Source organism: Lissotriton helveticus, chromosome 5_1, assembly GCF_964261635.1.
Source record: "Lissotriton helveticus chromosome 5_1, aLisHel1.1, whole genome shotgun sequence".
NCBI classification, from domain to species: Eukaryota; Metazoa; Chordata; class Amphibia; order Caudata; family Salamandridae; genus Lissotriton; species Lissotriton helveticus.
The window spans coordinates 375,490,755-375,512,559 of NC_136065.1; the positions used below are offsets into that span (position 1 = coordinate 375,490,755).

The window sequence follows — 21,805 nt, forward strand, 5'->3', positions numbered from 1 at the left end:
AAAGCCTAAAGTAGCAGTCCATTTATTAAATAGTAGCTTAATGGAGAAAGAGGGAACATTGGATAAGCCCTGTTTTATGCTTGTGGCATCACCAAACGCATTTTTAGACATTCAAACACATTTTTAAACTTTCAGGAGCAATATTGCTGTCAAGGCTCCATACCGCTCCAATGTTCTTTAGCACCAGAGGGTATGCATTCAAGAGTACTGAAAACCATCTTTTATGCAACAGAATTAGGGCTTTAGACTGCAGGACTCCGTGTGATCTTTTCACGCACCCTCTGCTAGTTCCCATGTTTTCTCCCAATGTGCTCTATCAACCAGACCTTTGCTGTTCTGAACTGTCCAGCATTTGGGTGTGTACTATACAAATAAAAACAATAAAATAATTGCAATAGTTTAAAAATTCCGAACTGCAGTGGGGTGCTCTTACACGTTTATAACCCCAACCTTTCACCCTATTTGCGAAGCTCCTCCTAACCTGACACCTTGAACAAAATACAATTCTCTTGTGTTAGAGTATGGATCTTGTCACTGAGATGGCATTGTATTTCGTTTTTGAAATTTAATAGCACAAGCAACAATCTATATGTTGTTATTTTTCCTTGCGTCCTGTTTGTTTTAATTATTTAAGTTACTCGTAGAGTTAAAGTTTAGCAGCCAGTTTTTGCTTCAGTATGTTTTCTGAAGTTTTTTTTATACACCTTTGAGTGTGGCACATTTTGTTTTTAGCCCTTCATTCGCAAGAGTGGAGCAGCCTCTTTTGTTTTGTTAAGTGGGTCTTTAACACTTGTGATCAACCAATTTGTAAGCAAAGATACTCATTCTTAATTGCTCTGTTTGGGTTACGCCTAAAGAGGCTAGAATAGATTGACTGCTGCTTAGGGACATCGATACACAAAACAAGATTCTATAAAGTGGCCCTTTCCTCTGCCACTGCTCAAGCCACAGAGCTGTTTACAGTGGATGCCAATGACAAGAGAAGCAGTCCTTTAGCTCTCCCCTCCCAGGCTGCAGATATGTCTCTAGAGTCAACAGTTTTATTGTTGCACAAAAAAGCTTGAATGTCATTCCTTTCATTTAAGTATTTGACTAACTCTCAATGCAATTGATATTAATCAGCAGCAGTTTTAATCTCTGCTACACCAATACTCTGCGCCTTTACGTTTTAAGAACCCCTTAATTATAACTGGTGATCATGTCATTGTACTGTATTATCAAATTTTCCCAGCATTGGATCTTTAATAGATTCACATGTTCTAATCATTGCCCGTAGTCAGTCTGGGAACCTTCACTAACTATGTTAATATAGCAGTGTAGCTTTTGCTCTCAACACCATGGACGTTTTCTCCAACCAAGCATCCGGTTAGTGCTCTTTTGGTTGTGAATTAGGCTGATTACGCAATAGCTGGATCTGCAGTGGAGAGAAGCATCCATTCTAGACACAGTGCTGGTATCCAGAAGGCTCAAACGGGCTTTGCTGTGGTGGAGATTCACAAGTAGTCTCGGCTCCAGCCATTCGTTCGTAAAAATCCACCACTGACAGAATGACTGACAACCGATGCATCGATTGAAGAACTGGGAGCTAATGCTACAAAATACTTTGGCTAGGGGCACTATGACCGGGCTGCCATGTGTGACAGACAACAGCCGCATCGATTGAAGAACTGGGAGCTAACGCTACAAAATACTTTGGCTAGGGGCACTATGACCGGGCTGCCATGTGTGTCCGTGAGAGTGTGGTCTTTGTGCATGTTTGAACATGGTTGTATGAATGGGATATATGTGTATGGGTGACTGAGAACCTATTGTATGTACGTGTGGCAAAGGAAAACCTTTCGCCATATGTAGCTCCATTACAGGTATAACCCAAACATACAACCATTTATTTTTTATTTGGGAGAAATATAAAGTGCAGAAAAATGTTATGCAAAGATGTCCATAATATGGAACATTTTTCTGCACTTTAAATTTCTTCCGCTTAAAAATAATGGCTGTATTTTTTAGTTATAAATATTACACATTGTCTACCAGCCTCTGTGAGAAAGAGGCCTACTGGGTGTAAAGGTGACACTGATTGGAGGAAATTAAACGGAATTATCTTTGTTTATATGGATTCTGTAAAACTCACCCTTTATTTATAAATGTCATTCTATTTCCAAGTGTCATATTTACAAACAGAAGTCATTTTGCTCCTAGTGGCCTGTAGACACTGTGTCAAATGTATAACCGAAAAATATAGGTATGTGTTTAAATAAGAGGAATTTAAAATGAAGAAAAAGCTTAATAAAACATTAAGACTTTATTGAAAATGGAGAAACACATTAAGACTTAATGTTTCATGGAAATATATTTCTTCATTTTACATTTCTCCCATTTAAAAAAAAAAAAAGATTCTATTTTAAAATTTTAAATATGGCATAGTGCCTACTGGCCACTGGGAGAAAGAGGCCTGCTGTTTGTAAATGCGGCACTTAATCATTAAGTTAACTTTTTATTTTGATTGTGTTCCACTTGAAAGCATTCAGGAACTTTATTTTGTTCTCCTGCTTCAATAAGGAATTTGTTACTGTGTTATTCTCCAGTATTGAATCTTTAATAAATGCATATGCTTGAATCTTCCCTGTTGTCATGGTTGGAGTCTCACTGTAATATTATTAATCGGTGCTACACCTAACTGTTGGGGGGACCCATAGAGAAGTCAAGTGACATTGGTAACCAATTCACTGTTCTATTGGAACCAAACTTGCCAACCAATCAGACCCCAGACCCTGAAGCACTCTCCCCTGCAGAGCCACCACACCTTAGGTTTCTAACCACACGTATTGTGTGAGAGAGCCTCCCTGAGTTATGCTCAATCTCGGTGCTTTTATCAACTTTTGAAGATTATTCTTTGAGGATTCCAATAAAGAATTTCTTAAACTGGTTACTCTCTCACCATAAACCTAAGGAATGTAAGCATTGCAGGACCTTTCTGCTAAGACCCTAAAAGATCGTGAAGCCAGGTTACTGCTTTGTCCACAGAAGAAAAACACAGATTCTGACTCTAATTTGGATGATGAGGGGGCAGGGTAATTTTCCATCCGGGAAGAAACGTAAAATGAGAGCTCCATCTCATATGAGAAAGATACCAAGAAAGCAAGATCTCACAGCAACGACTCTGCGACAGAATGATCTGTGAGTAGAGAGCTATTTAGTCCATCCTCTTCTCACAAAAAGACTTCCTCGTCATCTGTGCTTGTGACTCCTTTTTAGGAGCCATAATCGAAGAAATTCAGTCTGCTGACTGACCCATCGCTGAGAATCATTTCTTCGAGTAGGAAATAGTCCGCGGAAATCTCCCCCCACCTTGCCGGTGACTAGAAAGGCGTCTGACTCCGGCGATAACAGCAACATCTACCTTGTCGACAAAGAAACTAATGAAGACGTTGCTGTTGACAAAGTCTTCGTTGAGGCCAGTACCTTTGGGAACTTTCACGTCGACGAGACTTACTGCTCTCATGTCTATTGTCGCAGTGCCTGTGGGTGGCCCATAATGAGACAATTCTAATATTCGACCAAGGAATTCCTGTGAATTTACAACCGGATCCAAGCAAAGTGTCTCCTCTGCCCTCGGTGGATCTCCTTGAGATGGAAGAGTTCAGTGACCATGGGCTATTTAGGCCACCCTATAGTTCCATTCAGGTAAATGTGAAATGCCAAGATACTGATGATGATGACCTTGGTAAGGACACTTCTGCATATTTGGAAGGGTATTTTTCTTTTCAAGACAGACTACATTCTGCTGCTCATCGCTAGGACTCTTTTCAAAACATCCATATGATGAACTGCATGAGGACACTATTTTAGTACCTATATATCACTACTAACTGATTTATGCCACATGTTGAACAATCATTATAGAGGGTTCTCTAAAGCAAATGCTCCTGCACAGCATACTTAGACGCGTTCTGGAACTCCGGGTGCATTGGTTTTTCTTCAAAGCCCTTTTGGCCCTCAAACACAAAAAGAAAAACAAGTTTTGCCTCTCATTACAATAAGAGATGACTCTATTGAGAGTGATATGGAAGAACAGCCAGAAGATGATGAAATTCCTCCAGACCTTGCAGGTTCTATCCAGGAATGGGATGATTTTATAGCCCGGTCTGCTTTGCCCAAACCATCACTTGCTAATTCACCTCCAGGTTTTCATGAGCCCTTGGAGCAGGCTTCTAAGCGATTTGACTTGCTCTTACCAGCGAAACACAGAATGTTGTGAGAATGTGCCCTCTTTCTGCATGGTAGCCCCCACTTTTTGCCGAACTGCTATTGTGCTTTGACTGAGTGTGCCCTGGGCTCCTGCCAATCGGGTACCTAAGGCCTATGTTCTTTCCCTAAACCTGCATTAAAAACAAAACCCTATTGGCATCTCTGGCCACAGGTCAGCCCCTGGTAAATGGTACCACAGGTACCCTGGGCTCTGTTACCAGGGAAGACCTCTGAGGGCTGCAGCACTTATTGTGCCACCCTTAGAGGGCCTGTACCATTACACTCCCACACTGCCATCGCAGGCTGCGTGTCTTGGTGCTGAACAAAGGGAAGAGTCCACATGGCACACATCCTTGTGCCATGCCTACAACCTACTGCCCTGGCATAGATCAGTCACCCCTCTAGCTGGGTGCCGTATACCAGTGGTGAGGATACCAGTGCATGAGCCCTGTACCCCTACAGTGTCGAAGTCCATTCTTAGACATTGTAAGTGCAGTGCTGCCATTAAGAATATATGGTGCTGAGTTTGTCATTTCGAACTCCACAGCACCATAATGGCTGAACTGAAAACTGAGAAGTTTGGTATCTAAATTATCAGTACATTATACCCACACTGATGCCATTGTGGGATTTAATGAAAAGTGCACACAGAGGGCATCTTAAGAGATGCCTCTTGTAAAACGACAATAGTGTCCAGGCTGAGTGGCTGCTTTCAGCTGCCACCACCAGACATGTTTCTGGACATCTGGGTTGAGAGCCTGCTGCTCTTGGGGGCCTGAAACAATGCACAACATGGGACACGGTGCCAAGCCTCCTCCCCCGGGATGGGCAGGGTCCACGAAGGGGAAGCTTCAAAGCCTTGCTACCATTGTGAGCTTCCCCAGGCCACTTGCTGCTTTCAGCAACTGCTCCCCACTGGTTCTGACCCCCACTTTGGGCTGGAGAACCGGTGGGAAAAACAAGTAAGGAAGAGAGGTGTGCCCTCCTCTGCCAACTCCACCCCTCAGGAGGGTGAGGTGAGGTGAAGCACAACTCTCAGTCCCCGCCATCTAGCAGATGGGGGACCCAGCCAACCAGGGAAAGGCTTATGCCACCCACTGGAGAGTGGCATAATAAGGGGTGTACCCTCCCCAGGGAAGGGACCCATTGGTCACAACCTTTTTACCTACCTGTAATTCCCCTAAATCTAGTATTTTAGAGGCACCCCTGAACCTTGCTTCCTCAGACAAGAAGGACCGAACAGCTGTGCCGAAGCTAACAAGAGGAGGTTGCCACCTGACTTGGCCCCAGCCATACCGGCTTGTCCCCACCCCACCTTGAGCCTGCTCCAGCGAAATCCCGGTGTGCCCTGCAGCTAGCAACTTCGAGAAACCCGGAGGACCTGCCTGCCTTCAATCCAAAAGGCTGTCTCTCGTGAACACCGGATTTGACCGGAACAGACTCCAGCTCCGCGAGTTTGCACCACTCTGCACCAGATGCCCACGGCCCGAGTGGCCCAACACAAGAGGAGGTCTCCCCAGCGATCCTGACCCGAGATCCGGCGACCCCTGACATGCCTCTAGCCGACGCCTGCAGCCTAAAACCTGAAGGTTTCCCCAACCTCGACCAGGAGCTGGCAAGAAGATCTGACCCTAAAAGGCACCCCTGCACCAGACGCCCCACGGCCTTGGGTGACCTAACCGACTGTGCCTAACCAACCCCCAACACCCTACTTTACCTCTCCAAGTGGTGGCACCCAGAAGACTATCGTCCCCGAGCCGGCAGTGCTTTTGCAAACTGGAGACCCCCCATTGAAAGCTACAGGGCTTCCGACTCCAAAACAGCACACTGCACTGTTACCTTTGTGAACCATTAACCCTATTTTCCTACATAGGATAACATTGACTGTTTTTCTATGAAAAGTTTCTACGTGTGGAGTTGGAAAATCTAAGAAATCCTTTAAAAAATGTAACTAAATACCCAAAATGCGTTTACTTACCTGTTTACAAGAAATATCCCAGTGTATCCGGGTATACTGCACTGTGTAAGAAAGGTAATCTAAAAAGTCAGTTACATGATACTCTGCAAAATATCCCATACAACGTATATGTACTGTATTCTGAAAAGTATTGCGTTATCAGTAACACTACTGTAATCAAATCAAAGTACATTTACAATTGCAATCCAAACTGTTACAACTGAATATTTACTGTTAAGAATGTATCACTTCTCCAGTATTGGGGTATCTTTCATAGATTCACATGCCTGAATCATTCCCCGTCGCCGAGGCGGGAGTCCCACGGTAAATAAAAAAGCAGTGCCAAAAGCACTTTATAGTAGTAGGCCCTAGAAAAGGCCTGAGGCCTAAATTATAGTAGCCTATCTACCTCATTATGTTAAAAAGACCAAAGTCTTTGCTCCAACCAATCAGCTTACAGCACCCTCTAGAACCCTCTCTGCAGAGCCAGTTCCCCTCAGATTTTCACCGCATGCTGTGTGGAAGGGACTCTCCCCGAGTCTTGACTCAGTTTTTTTCCTCCGAGCTTCAGGATGTCTGACAAGAAGGCCTTGTTTAGACCTTGCAGGACCTGCGAGAAGAAGAGGGTTCATGTTGATGACCAGCATAAGGACTGTATTTATTGCCTTTATCCCAAACATAAGGCAAAAAATTGTAAGATCTGCCGCACCTTCCCTTCTAAGACCTTAAGGGATAGGGAGGCCAGAGTCCTTTTGTGGCTAAAATCCTCTTCCATGGATGATGATGACGGAGCCTCTACCTCTAGCAAGAGGGCGAGGTCTCAAGAGGATAAGACAAGTGAGGGGAGAAAACATGCGAAAACCTCCCACTTCACTTCAGGCTCTTCACAGAGATCTCAACATTCTGTCTCTGGAGCCTCAGCCACCAACGATTCCTCAAAGAAAACCGTGAGTAAGAGCTGTGCTGTCTCCTCACCAGTGACTACTATTTCTACTTCAACCTCCTCTTCTACGGCTATGATTTCCACTGTATCTATCACTTCGCCTATTGTGTCTACAAAGATTTGTATTGTGGCTAAAAGAACTCTCGAGACGGCTCGTCGACGAAGACATCGTCAACGAAGCCTTCGTCGTCTAAAAAGAGCCCGTCGACGACTGTCTCGTCGACTAAGAAAGCATCGGCGACGAATCCGTCGACGGCTGCTCCGTCGACAGCTGCTCCGTCGACGATTGTCCTGTCGACGGTAGCTCCATCGACGTTGAGTCCATCGACGACGGTCCAGTCGACGACGGTCCAGTCGACGTTGAGCCCATCGACGACTGTCCCGTCGACGACAATTCCATCGACGGCAATTCCATCGACGACGATTCCTTCGTCGTCTACCTCGTCGACGATAAACCAGTCGACGACGGCATCTTTTCAGCTGGCAGCTGCACCTTTGTCACCGGGGCCATCAAAACTGATGGATTCAGCTTTAGTGAAGCCTATTGTCGGGAATCAGGCTTTTTGTACGCCAATTTCAACAAGGACCTTTCAACTCGTATCTTACAAGAGGCAACAAGGCTCTTATATGTCGCCACTTATGCCCTCTCATCTTCTAGAATCCTACTCCGATGAGGAAGAAGATGATTTTGAGGATGATAATGAAGGAGCTTTTGGTGTGGCGCGTCACCCATCTGATCTCATCAAGTGTCAAGATGATGATGAAGACGACACGCTGAACATTACTACCAGGAGGACATTATAATGCCTCATTCTTTGGAACATCAGAGACGGCCTAAGGTCTCAGAAGTCACTCATTTACCGCCTACCCGATACAGGACTTACAGGCTATGCTGGCAGATTATAAACAACGCTTTCCGCCACAAATGCCTCAGCCTAGTACTTCTGTTCCTCCATCTCAAATTCCACCGCTTTCTCTAGTCTTGGTACCTACGCAACCTGAGTTGCCTCCACAAACCCCGGACATGTCATCAGAAGAGGAAGTAGAGGAAGGAGAGTTGCCTAACGCACCTTCATCAGACCCATGGGATGATTGTTATCCCCATGCCATCCCCCCGACTCCTCAGCCTTCAAATTCACCACCTGAAGATGTAGGTGGGTTGCACAATCTGATACAGAGAGCAGCAAACTGATTTAAACTCCCGGTGACTGTGGAGCAAACGGAGTGCTTTCTTCATGATTTTAAAGAAGAAACCAGGAAGGTGTCTAGAGCCATTCCTATCATTGATTACATTTGGAAAGAGGGCCTCAAGGTAATGAAAAACCCCGCTTCTGTGCCTGCTGTGTTGCCAAGAATTGAGAAGAAATACCGTGCCCCACTCAATAGTCCGGCATGCCTTATTGGTCATCCACGTCCGGATTCGGTAATCTCTCAGGCTGCACAACAAAGGTCGAAGAATCCGGCTTCCCCTATTTCTACACCACCTGATAAAGAGGGGCGACGTTTAGACCTTATTGGTGAAAAGTTTTCCACCATGGCTGCGGCCTCCATCAGAGCGGCGAATTCTTTGGCGATTATAGGGCGCTATGATCGCCAAATGTGGTCAGAAATGGCTGGTTTCATGGAGCTGATTCCAGAGGACAAGAGGAAAAAAGCGCAAAAAATATTAATTGAAGGAGAGCGCGCAGCTGTGGCATCCATCGACTGCGCATTAGATATTGCAAACACAAATTTCAGACAGTGGGCAGGAGCGGCTGTCTTGAGACGTCAAGGGTGGTTGTAGGCCACTACCTTTCGTCCAGAAGTCCAATTGAAAGTACTGAACATGGCATATGACGGAGAGTCCCTCTTTGGGAAACATCTTGACGAAGCTCTCCAAGCAATTAAAGCAGATACGGATACTGCAAAATCTCTGGGGTCATTGCAGTACAAAAGAGGATCGTTCAGAGGCGCGAGAGGACGCGGTTATTCGTCCAGAGGAAATTATTAACAGCAAGGCAGGCAATACCAGCAGCAATACTGCCAGAACTATCAGTCCTCGTATCGCCAGTCTGGATCGGCTGGTTTCTCTCGCCAAGGAGGAAGAAGGCGCACGAACAATCGGGGGCGAGACAATCACAAGAAACAGTGAGGTCAACTGGGCGCCACCTTCAATCCCCTATTTTCCCGTGGGCGCGAAGATATCTGCCTTCCAACAACAATGGCATCAGATAACAACAGATCAGTGGGTGTTGGACCTGGTCCAACATGGTCACACCCTGGAGTTCATCACCAAACCGCAACAACTCTGCCCAGGGGTCCCCCTCATCTTAACTTATTGATCAAGGAAGTTCAAGCAATGCTTCTCCCCATTGGCCTCAAGTCGGCCCCAAGGATTTTTACAAAGTGCCTGGCTCCTGTAGCAGCAACTCTTCGATCAGCAAAGGTACAGGTCTTCCCGTATTTGGACGACTGGCTAGTCAAAGGTCCATCAAAGGCCAAAGTAAAGTCCGACATTACAATATGCCGCAATCTCTTTGCTAGGCCTTACAATCAACAAGAGCAAATCTCAATTGGTTCCGAAGTAGAACCTACTGTTCCTAGGAGCTTGTCTGGACACAGTAGAATGCAAGGCATTCTTGTCTTGAGAGAGACAACTCCGACTACAGGCTTTGGCAATAAAACTGTCAAGAAAAAGGTCACTTTCAGTTCGCCTATTTGCATCACTTCTGGGGATGTGCTCTTCGGCCGTCAACCTCATTCCATTAGCACGTCTAAGATGCGGCCTTTACAGGAAGAGCTACATCGTCAATGGCAACAAGCGACAGGCTCTTTCGAGGACACAATCACAGTCACCAACAGGATGGTACATGCTCTTCAATGGTGGACACAGCTGAGCAATCTGTAACAGGGGCTCACAATCTTGCAAACTCCTCCGGATTTCATTCTGATGACAGATGCGTCCATGGAGGGCTGGGGAGGTCATCTCCAGAACTTACAGGTGCAAGGAAAATGGTCTCAACAGCAAAAAAAATGCCACATCAACAGTCTAGAGTTGAAAGCCATCTTTCTTTCTCTTCAAGCGTTCCTCCCCAGGATCACAGGATCCTCAGTCCTGGTCAGAACGGACAACACTACCAGCATGTTTCATGTTTTATATAAACGAGCAAGGGGGAACGAGATCAGCAACATTGTCCAGGGAAGCCCAAGAGCTATGGCAATGGTTAACAATTCACAACATAACTCTCAAGACAGAACACGTCAGAGGTCTCTACAACACCTTAGTAGACAAACTGAGCAGGTCCTCGTCAGATTGCCACGAGTGGGAACTGCACAACAACCAATTGAGCAAGGTGTTTCAGAGATGGGGCAAGCCGACGTTGGATTTATTTGCAACCCAACGGAACAAGAAATGCCGGTATTACGCCAGCAGGTACCCTCAACAGGGATCAAGGGGGAATGCCCTGTCCATGTGATGGTCAGGGATTTATGCTTACGTCTTTCCTCCGATCCCTTTGATTCCACGAGTGGTACGCAAGATGAAGTTTGAGAGTTGCCGCCTTCTCTAATTGCTCCCAGGTGGCCTCGCCAGTATTGGTTTCAGGAGCTCATGCTACTCTTACAGGAGCCACCGATCAGGCTGTTGGTAACCCCAACGTTACTGTCACGCAACGAGGGTCAGATACTTCACCCATACCCTCAATCGCTGAAATTGCATGCATGGCTCCTAACTTCCTAGAATTTGAACATCTTCAAATTCCTCAGGACTGCCGAGACATTCTAAAGAAAGCAAGAGCCGAGAGTACATTAAAAACTTATCGTCTCAAATGGAAGCGCTTCTGCGCTTGGTGCATCTCAAATGCTTTACATCCTATAGAGGCGCCAGCAGAGAAAATACTGCCCTATTTATTGCATTTGGCGCGATCTGGTCTTTCTTTTTCTTCAATAAAGGTCCATTTAGCGGCCTTATCCAGATACAGGAAAATGGCTGCCACTCAATCTCTCTGCTCTTCATCGCTAATTAAACAATTCATGAGGGGTCTTTTCCGGGCTTATCCTCCAGTAAAGCCTTCACCACCGGAATGGGAGCTTAACACAGTCCTCTCACAGCTGAAGAAGCACCCGTTTGAACCCATCCATAAAGCTGACCTAAAATTCTTGACATGGAAGGTTGCTTTGTTATTAGCACTAACTTCCGCCAGAGGAGTGGGAGAAATTCAAGCATTCACTATAAAAGAACCCTTTTTGCATTTTTCCCAGGACTGTCACTTTGCGGACGAATCGAACATTCATACCAAAGGTGCCTTCTCAATTTCATCTAAATGAACCAGTCAAACAAAGTTTTCTTTCCAAATCCTTCAACCCCAGCGGAAAGAACATTGCGTTCTTTAGACATCAAAAGATGCTTAAAGTTCTACCTCCAGAGAACCAAGACTTTAAGAAAATCAGATCAACTGTTTGTAGCTTATGGCCAGACTACATTGGGTAAAGCGGTCACTAAAGCTACAATTTCCAGATGGATAGCCTCCGCCATTCAGTTCTGTCACATCAAGGCTAACCGACCGTTGACGAGGTCTGTTCGATCTCATTCCACAAGAGCTGTGGCATCGTCTGCAGCTTTGTTTGCAGGAGTGACGCTTGAGAACATTTGCCGTGCTGCGACATGGAAGAATATCCACACCTTTACAAGACACTACTGCCTACAATCAACAAATCAGGATGATGCGGCAGTGAGCCAAGCTGTTTTACGCCACCTGTTTCAATAAGGAGTACATTCAGGTACTAACGTTAGCTTATTTCATAAAAAGTTACATGCGATTCAGTTTGTTGTTTATAATATGCAGACAGACATATGTTAACATATGGTGTTTCTAGGGTGCTAAAGTTCCTTTCCTGTAGGAAATCGCACAATTTCTATGTTGAATCTGAATATGATTGGTTAATAGATCAATCTCTAGGCGATTGTTGGTTGTTAACTGTACATTCATGGGGGTGCACTACAATGTCTCCCACCATCCGCAACCTTCTTTGCCTGGTTTACTGTTTGCCATTCTGATTCAGGAATGTTAATCTATGAAAGATACCCCAATACTGGATAAGAAAACAAGTTACTTACCTGTAACTTCAGTTATCCAGTATTGGTATCTTTCATCGATTCACATGCACCCACCCTCCTCCCTGGAGAGTCAGTTATCTAAGTTTGGGATACTTGTTCCCACTTGTGCTACGAAAATCTGAGGGGAACTGGCTCTGCAGAGAGGGTTCTAGAGGGCGCTGTAAGCTGATTGGTTGGAGCAAAGACTTTGGTCTTTTTAACATAATGAGGTAGATAGGCTACTATAATTTAGGCCTCAGGCCTTTTCTAGGGCCTACTACTACAAAGTGCTTTTGGCACTGCTTTTTTATTTACCGTGGGACTCCCGCCTCGGCGACGGGAAATGATTCAGGCATTTGAATCTATGAAAGATACCAATACTGGATAACTGAAGTTACAGGTAAGTAACTTGTTTCCTTACCTGTGCCAGGCTTGCTTGGATCTAGGAAATAAAATAACACTTTTTTTATACAAAAACAATTGGTCTGAAGTTCAGTCTTTGAGTGTGTGAACTCATTTGCTGACTGAGTGTGTACAACAAATGCTTAACACTGTCCTATGATAAAACCTTACTGCTCGACCTCACTACCACAAATAAAGTGTAAGATGCTATCTACTTTACCTCTACCTACCTTTTGGGTTCCTCTGGACTTTGTGCACACTATACCTCACTTTGGTATAGTATATACAGAGCCAGCTTCCTGCAAATATTTCCTGTACGACTTTAAAGATTTAGCTTTAAAATTGATTTGTTCAGTTCACATTGTAAATTACATTTGGGAGAAAGGATAGAAGCTCATCAAGATCCCAGCTTCGGTGGCAGCTGTTTCTTCTCTTCATAAAAGTATATGGTGCCAGAAAATTCACCTACATGTCTTCTAGGTCATCCACGTCCTGACTCTGTTGTCATGCAGGCAGCCCAAATGATGATCAGAAACGTTTCTGTCCCATATTCAGGTTTTCTGGATAAGGAGGCTAGATGGCTAGATAATATTGGCAAGCGCTTTTCAGCTAAGGCTATAACTTCTATCAGGACATCTAATGCGCTGGTCATTTTAGGAAGAAAAGACTGACAAATGAAGTCCGACATATCAGTCTTCCTAGAATTTGGAGCATATTAATAGGAAAGAAGCTAAGTAAATTATTCAGGAAGGTAAGAGTGCATCTGCTGAAATTATAGACACCGGGATGCATCTTTCCTCAACAGATTTGGACAATGGTGGGTGCTGCAGTCCTACACCCTCAAGGTTGGCTGAAAGCTACGTCCAGAAGTACAGTCAAAGATACTAGAGCTGCCCCTTGATGAGGAGAATCTGTTTGGGGAAACATGTTGATGATGCCCTTCAGTCTAGCAAGAAAGATACCTCAGGTTCTCTGGGTACATTGCAACATCGCTTTTCGTCCTTTCGTGGAGGCAAAGAAAGAGGCCAATTTATGCCAAAGCATCTTGACAATATAGTTCTCCTCCAGGGGATACTCATCAATAGTCCTAATCTATGAATAATCCCTGCCCATGTGCCGGATCCCGGAGCATATAGAAAATACATATATATAAATATATATATGCATATGTGAAAACCTATATACATGCAGCCTAAAATATTTCTATAATGACCAGAATGCTGAAATTACATAAGTTTGTATAGTAGCACCCATGATCTCCCAACCCCTAAGGAAGAAAAAGAGTAGTAAACATTTGTCATCAACAATGCTTTATTGCCATAGAGAAACCTGTAATTGCAGACATTTGTCAGTAGGCTGCAGTAGAGTATAAAGAAACAAAGAAAAAACTGACACCTTGCCTTTAAGGCGTTAGAGTAGGGGTACCGTGCCTTTAAGACCTGCAGGAGACCCCCTGCTCCCATGATGCACCACAGGTGGCAGTTAGGTCCGTTCTTTTTTCCGACTCCTTCTGAGAGGATCCTGGAGCTTGAGCTCTTCAGTTTTTGACTAAAACTGTTTCTTGAAGAAACATTTTCAGAACATCTTCTACCAGCAAGCAAGGCCAAAACCGGCGACGCTCCACTTCTCCTGACCCCAGAATGAGGAAAGGGCGAAGAGATTCACCGTCTAAGTCGCCGTCTAAGAGACCCAGACCCTCTTCAAGGACACCACTGCGACGTCGAGAGTCTCCGCCGCATCCACGTAAGTCGGCGTCGAGGTGCCACACTTCGGGCTTGAAGTCTGTGGCTGCTGACAAGACCAAGTCTCCGTCTCGGCTTCCGTCGACGTCGAACACTCTCCGCCACCCTGGAGGGGGTCGGCGTCGAGAGGACCGCCGTCTAGAGGATTGTCAAGATCCCATCATTCGGCGTCGGGAAAGGTCGCCGTCGACACGACCTCGTGGACGATCGCCGTCGAGATCACCAACTCGACGCCAAAGATCGGCGTCGAAAACACGTTTGACGTTGAGACCATCTAGACCTTGTTCGATGCCAATGGTAACCCAGACTTCGTCGACGTCAAGAGGCGAGGTCACAGAGATTGTGGAGTCACCGAGGCCATCGGACTCTGGGTCCAGAGTATAATCAGGGGACCGGTCATCATCTCTTGGGCTACAGTTTGTGCAGATCTCTCCAGAAGTCTCACCCAGATCTGCGAAGTGGAAAGCCCGCAGTGTGTCACCTCGCCATCTACAGGGGGCTGTCGCCAGCGGTCGCAGTAGTCCAGCCTCGGATAACCCCGCACGTACTCGCCATCTGGTCCTAGGACAAGTACTCCAGCCTGACTGTCGAAGTTTCCTCCTCGGAGGCCAAGATCTCCTGCCAAGCCAAGATCTCCTGCCAGGTCAAGTACACCTCCCAGGCCAAGGTCGCCTTCTAGACATCGGTCTAGATCTAGGGTCCGGCACAGCCGTTATCGCGACAGGCCCCATAAGAGAAAACGTACAAGATCTCCGACATGGTCTTCGTCTACGAGATCTACGGTCCGGGAGTATTCTCAGACCTTCTCCTCCACACCACCTTCACGGTTGTCACCCATAGATGACATCTCTACGTTCACTGATGTTCTGGGAAGGGGGGCAAGAAAACTGAACATTTCTTTGCATACCCCAGTGGTTCCACCATCAATCATCTTCGATACCCTGCACCATTGATCTGCTCCTAGGCCTTTGCTACCCTTGGTGCCCGGATTCCTGGAACCTGCAATGGCCACCTTTCTTACTCCTGCGACGGTGAGTTCGGTACCTTCCAGAATCGCAAAAAAGTACAAGGCTCCAGCGGAGGATCCATTGTTCCTCAGGTCGGATCCACCAGCTGATTCAGTTATCGTGGCGGTAGCCATGAAATCCCATTCTGCTTCCACCTCGTCCTCGGCACCCCGGAAAAGGATAGTAAGCAGATGGATACGTACGGAAGGAGAATGTGCAGCACTTCGGCGTCATTCATGAAGGTTGCCAGTGCCTCCGCCCTTCTCGGACGTTACGATAAATCCCTCTGGGACTCTCTCACTCGTTTCACAAAGCAGCTTCCCAAAGAAAACCGGCAGGACTTCTCCGAGATTCTCCAGGAGGGTGGACTTGACGCCAACCAAGTAATCAATGCGGCAGCGGACGCTTCTGACCTCGCAGCGCATGGTTACTCCCACTGAGTCTGCTCACGGCGCTCGGCTTGGCTACACCTTACAGGCCTCAAGCCTGATGCCCAAAAGAAGATATTAAACCTTCCTTTCAATGGAACATCTCTGTATGGGTCTCACACCGACGACGAGATGACTAAAATGAAGGCTGAGATGGTCACGGTTAAAGCTGTGGGATTGCAGAAACGCAAAGAGTTCAAAAAGCGCTTCCGTCAAGGCGACAAGTGATCGTTCCAACAGAGGGTACAAACCCCTCAGTGGTCATCACAAACACAGCAACGGTCTCAATTTCAGCAGAGACGCCCTGGTAGAGGCAGAGGAAATAACAACAAACAGACCACCTCAAAACAGCCTCCAAAACCTTGAGTCATTGCTTCCTCCTCAACTGTTCGCCACTCCGGTGGGAGGGAGTTTAGCTGGCCACCTGGAAGAGTGGAAATCCATAACAAAGGACACGTGGGTGCTGAGTATTGTGCAGCCTGGTTACTTGCTGAGGTTCAAGTCCCCTGCTCCGCAAGGGTTCCCTTAACTCGGGTACTTTTCTCGTCTTCAAAGTCAGCTGTTAAAAGATGAAGTTTCTACCTTCCTCATGAAGGCCATAGAGGAGGACCCTACCATGTGAAGGAATCAAGGAGTATACTCCCGATACTTTCTAGTCCAAAAACGAGGAGTGGACAAAGAGTACAGACCTTTCCTCGATCTACGTCTACTGAACAGGTTCATCAGAATTTTTTTTTTCGCATGCTAGCCCTGCACCAGAATTTTTCCACACCTTCACCAGGGAGACTGGATGTGTGCCATAGACATGCAGGACGCATACTTTCACATACCTGTCTCAGTAAAGCACCGGAAATTCTTCAGGTCTCATATAGACCGCCGCCACTACCAGTATCGAGTGCTCCCGTTCGGCTACAAGTCTGCCCCACAGACATTCTCCAAGTGCATGGCGGTGGTGGCTGCTGTCCTCCGCAGGCGGAAAATCATCGTCAATGCCTATTTAAACGATTGGCTTCTGAAAAGCTCCACGCCTGTCTTGCTTCAGAAACATCGAACGTACTGTCTGTCTGATGCATTCCTTGAGATTGCAGGTCAACTACAAGAAGTCAGTACTCAACCCCACCCAGCGAACACACTACCTGGGCACCTCCTTGGACTCTGCAAAGGCAGGCGGGTGTACTTCGGAGGAGAGGTTGTCATCAATGCTCCTGAAGTGCCGCATCCTGCTAGACCCTCAAAGTACCACAGCCAGACAAGTGTCTTCTCTTCTGGGATCGAATTCCTCGTGCATCTACATGGTGCCCGCCTTCACATGAGGCCTCCACAGCAGGCACTCGAGGATCAATGGTCGCAGAGATCAGGTCACTGGGAAGATCAGTTCTCTCTCAACCAAAGCGCCAGAGACTCCATCAGATGGTGGATGAAATGCTCTCATCTTTTGCGGGGAGTCCCGTTCCATCAAACACCTCCATCACAGACAGTGGTCACGGATGCCTCGATACACGGCTGGGGTGCTCATATGGGCCAGCTTCAAGTTCAGGGTCTCTGGTCCGAAGTGGAAAGAGGCTACCACATCAATTTTCTGGAGCTCCGGGCTGTCTACCTGGCGCTCAAGTCCCTCTGCCTGTCTCTAAGCACCAGCCACATTCAAGTTCCGACAGACAACACAACAACAATGTTCTATCTGAACAAGCAGGGAGGCCCGAGGTCACAAGTTCTATCTCTAGAAGCCCAAGTCATCTGGCATTGGCTTCTGGCGAGGGGCCTCTTCATCATGGCAGTTCACTTGCCAGGAATCCTAAATGTTCAGGCGGACGGCCTAAGCAGAGACTTCGTTGAGCACCCAGTCGTGTGCTTCTACAAAGAGGTCACGCAAGAGGTTTCGGCAATGGAGAGTACCAGACCTAGATTTGTTCGCAGATGCGGCAAACACAAAATGCCCCTTCTTCGCGTCCAGATATCCCCAACAAGGATCACGGGTAAATGCTCTTTTGATCAGCTGGTCTCAGACATTGCTCTATGCCTTTCCTGCCCTGCCTCTGATCCCGGCGGTGATACAGAAGTTCTACAGGACCAACACCAGGATGATCCTGATAGCGCCGGAGTGGCCACGGCAGTGGTGGTACCCGGATCTCCTCCAGCTGTCGGAAGTCGCTCACAGGAGACTGCCATGCAGCCCAGACTTTCTGACGGGGGAAAGGTGTTTCACCCCAACCTCCCTTCCCTTCGATTGACGGCATGGCTCCTGAGGTCATCCAATATGGCCACCTAGACCTTTCACCTGATTGCATGAACATTCTTAAAGAGGCGAAGAGGCCCTCTACGAGGCAGTCTTAAGCTTTCAAATGGAAAAGATTTTACATTTGGTGCCTAGAGAAATCTCTTGATCCTATCCACGGTCAAGAGCAGGTGATTCTACCCTATTTGTTACATTTGGCAAGGTCAGGCCTGAAGTACACCTCCATCAGGGTTCACTTGGCGGCTATCACAGCCTACAGGAAGTCTCCTTCTTAGACATCATTCTTCCCTATGCCTGTGGTTAAAGATTTCCTAGAAGGGCTTAAGAAAATGTTTCCACCAGTGAGATCCCCCTCTCCTCTCTGAAAACTCAACATTGTACTTAAAAAATTGATGGGTGGTCCATTCGAGCCTATCCATAAGGTGTCTTTGACCTGACCTGACCTGACCTGGAAAGCTGCCTTTTTGGTAGCTATCACCTCTGCCTGTAGGGTAAGCGAGATCCAGGCCCTATGTTGCATGGTTCCTTACACTGTTTTTCATGTCAATAGAGTGGTTCTGAAGACGCACCCAGGCTTCTTGGTGGTCTCAGACTTCCACATTAATCAGACCATTACTCTGCCTACTTTCTTTTCTCAACCAACCACTCCCCCAGAGAGATCTCTACACTCTCTTGATCTCCGGAGGGTTCTAAAGTTCTACCTGGCTAAGACTCTTCCCCTTAGGAAGTCAGACCGGCTTTTTGTTAATTATGGGTCAACTAATACCGGTCTTTCAGCCTCAAAGAGCTCTATCCCACGATGGATCGTTTCCTGTATAGCGCTGTCTTACCAATTAGCTAACAAAGCATTACAGGGAAAACCTCATGCACACTCTACTAGAGGGGAAGCTTCTACTACAGCTCTCCTTCGTAACATTCCAATCTGATGTTTTGTAAGGCTGCTACATGGCGTTCTGTACATACCTTTACTCGCCATTATTGCCTTGATTCAGATGCGCAGGCCGATGCCCAAGTGGGACAGGCCTCTTTAAGGAATCTGTTTGCATAATTGCATTTTAAATAAGATGGTAATTCTTGTTTTTTGCTGTATACTTGTTTGCTCTTCCGCGAGACTTTGGGTATGGGCTTGCTAATCTATTCATAGATTGACTATTGATGAGTATCCCCTGGATGAGAAGGATTAGTTACTTACCTTTAATCCTAGTTCTCATCCAGGGGTATACTCCTCAAAGTCATAAGCTCCCACCCACCTCCCCGGACAAGCATTACTGCAAAGTTATTGTATGATGATTGCGGATTTACTCAGGTGCTTCGCCACCTCCAAAAAGAACTGACCTAACTGCCACCGTTGGTGCATCGTGGGAGCAGGGGTTGTCCTGCAGGTCTTAAAGGCACGGTACCCCTACTCTAATGGCTTAAAGGTAAGGTGTCATGTTTTTTTTGTTTCTTTATACTCTACTGCAGCCTACTGGCAAATGCCTGCAATTACAGGTTTCTCTATGGCAATAAAGCATTGTTGATGACAAATGTTTACTGCTCTTTTTCTTCCTTAGGAGTTGGGAGAGCATGGGTGCTACTAAACAACCCTATGTAATTTCAGCATTCTGGCCATTATAGAAATATTTTAGGCTGCATGTATATATGGTTTCACATATGCATATATATATTTATATATATGTATTTTCCATATACTCCGGGATCCCGCACATGGGGGGGGATTATTCATAGATTATGACTTTGATGAGTATACCCCTGCATGAGAACTAGGAGTTCGAGGCATGTGGGCTGCTAAATTCATATCTTGTGCATAGATCGCCGCCTAGTGTTGGGTCCGGATGATTGCACATTGTTGTCCTGGAAGAGTCTTCGAAGTATCACGAGATAGGTGGCTCCTCCCCTGGACTACAGTGCGCATGGGCATCGACTCCATCCCCAGATTGTTTTTTTCCGCCATTGGGTTCGGATGTGATTTCGACGTCTCCTGTCGGAATCGATAAAAAAACAGTTCTCTGAAGGCCAAAAGGCTTTCTAACCTCGTCGCTATTGTTGGCGTTCGGTTCTCGTGTATACTCCAACTCTTCGAGTCGGTTTTCTGGGGAGTCGTGTGACTCTTCGGTCATCGAGGCCCTTTGACGCAACAAGACCCCGACGAAACTACAATGGAACGAAGTCCGTTCAAAAAGTGTCCCGTGTGCGGTTCGAAGTACCCACACATCGACGTGCATCCTGTATGCAACAAGTGCCTGTCGCCGGACCACAACGAGGCCGACTGTATGGCCTGTTCGAAGTTCAGGTCAAAGAAGACGCTCAAGATTCGGCGCGTGGCGCGCCTTGAGGCCCAGCGATCAGCACCGGTAGACATCTTCAACGACCCCGAAGCAGACGAGCAAGAGCTTCAGCTTCAGATATCGCCTCCATCGGCAGAGGTCGAGCCCGACTACGGAGAGGCCGTGGAGGGCCTGGACCTAGACAAATACGTCGAGGAGGTAGGGGACGACGAGGAAGTTTATGGGGCTGCGGAAGATAGCTCGGAGGAAGAGCTATGCCCTGTCCGTACCATAACCAAGGCTCAGGTCACGGGATCGCCACTCGGCCTTACACACGACCCTCCACCTAAGTCCTCGGCCCCGCCTTCTGGCCCGGCCACAGACATTTCAGCGGAGCCTCCGTTACAGAAAACGAAACCGAAACCATCGGCTTCGACGTCTTCTAAGATGGCCGACGCACCATCGAAACCGAAGACGGCAGACACGGCTTCCAAACCGTCGTCTTCGGAGGCTTCCAAGCCTAAAAAGGCAGTCGACAATAAAAAAGGCACCCAAAGGGGCCAAGGAGGCCTGCTCCAAGAAAGTCGTCGAGCATGTGTCGAGCAAGGTGGTGGGGTCGACATCCAAGAAGACTGTCGAGAAACCTTCACCCAACCTGCCGTGCCTAACTCTGAAACCACGACGCAAAGGGGAAGAACTGCCGATCCGAAGCCGGCGGCGTCGACGCCTACAGCCAAGACAGGGGAACGAACCCTTGCTGTCGAGGGTGCGTCCGTGCCCCAACAGAAGTCGGCAACGCTCGGATCCTCACCTGGTGGTGGATCGAAGGCCTCGGTCGGATCGACGAAGCCGTCCGCTTCTTTTACTAAGCAGGTCGCGGACTCCCTGAAGAGGATACGGGACAAGGCGTCGGAACCGAAAAAGTCCTTGGTACCAACGGTGGCTGTCCCGCTGAAGAAGACTTCGACACCACTCCTCTATACTCTGCCGCCAAAGGTAGCGCCGAAGGCTTTCGCACCTCGTACGGTGCCCGATGACTCGGAGGGGCTGCGGCAGACTCAGCGTGCTGGAAGCTCTGCTCAACCACTTTTGCAGGACGACAATGCGGAGCATTTTATCGACGCCGACACGGGCAAATTACTGCTCTACAAAAGGAAAATTACATCCCAGCCGATGGACTCCTATGTAATTCCTCTAAAAAAGAAAAGGCCTGTACCAGATACTCCAGAGCTTGTGGAACCCATTCCTCAACAGCCTAGGAGGAGTCCGACGCCTTCACCCACCTACTCAGATGGGGATGGGAATGGACAGGATGATGAGTATACCTTCCCTACCAATAATGACCCTGATGAACAGCAGGACTCATGGATAGACACTGGTGACCAGGGTGACCAACAGGTGGTTAGTGACCCACAGCTTTATGGAATAAAAACTTCTCCTACTGAAGACTCGGCGGCATTTAATGCCTTGATTGAATGGGCGGCTGCGAATCACAAGGTGG

At 47.1% G+C, this 21,805-nt stretch overlaps 1 protein-coding gene across 6 annotated transcripts in view; it reads left to right on the plus strand.

Annotated features, from left to right (window-relative positions):
• The window catches only part of SPEN (spen family transcriptional repressor), a 451,658-nt gene that overhangs the window by 176,403 nt on the left and 253,450 nt on the right, over window positions 1-21,805 (plus strand). The window lies entirely within an intron of this gene.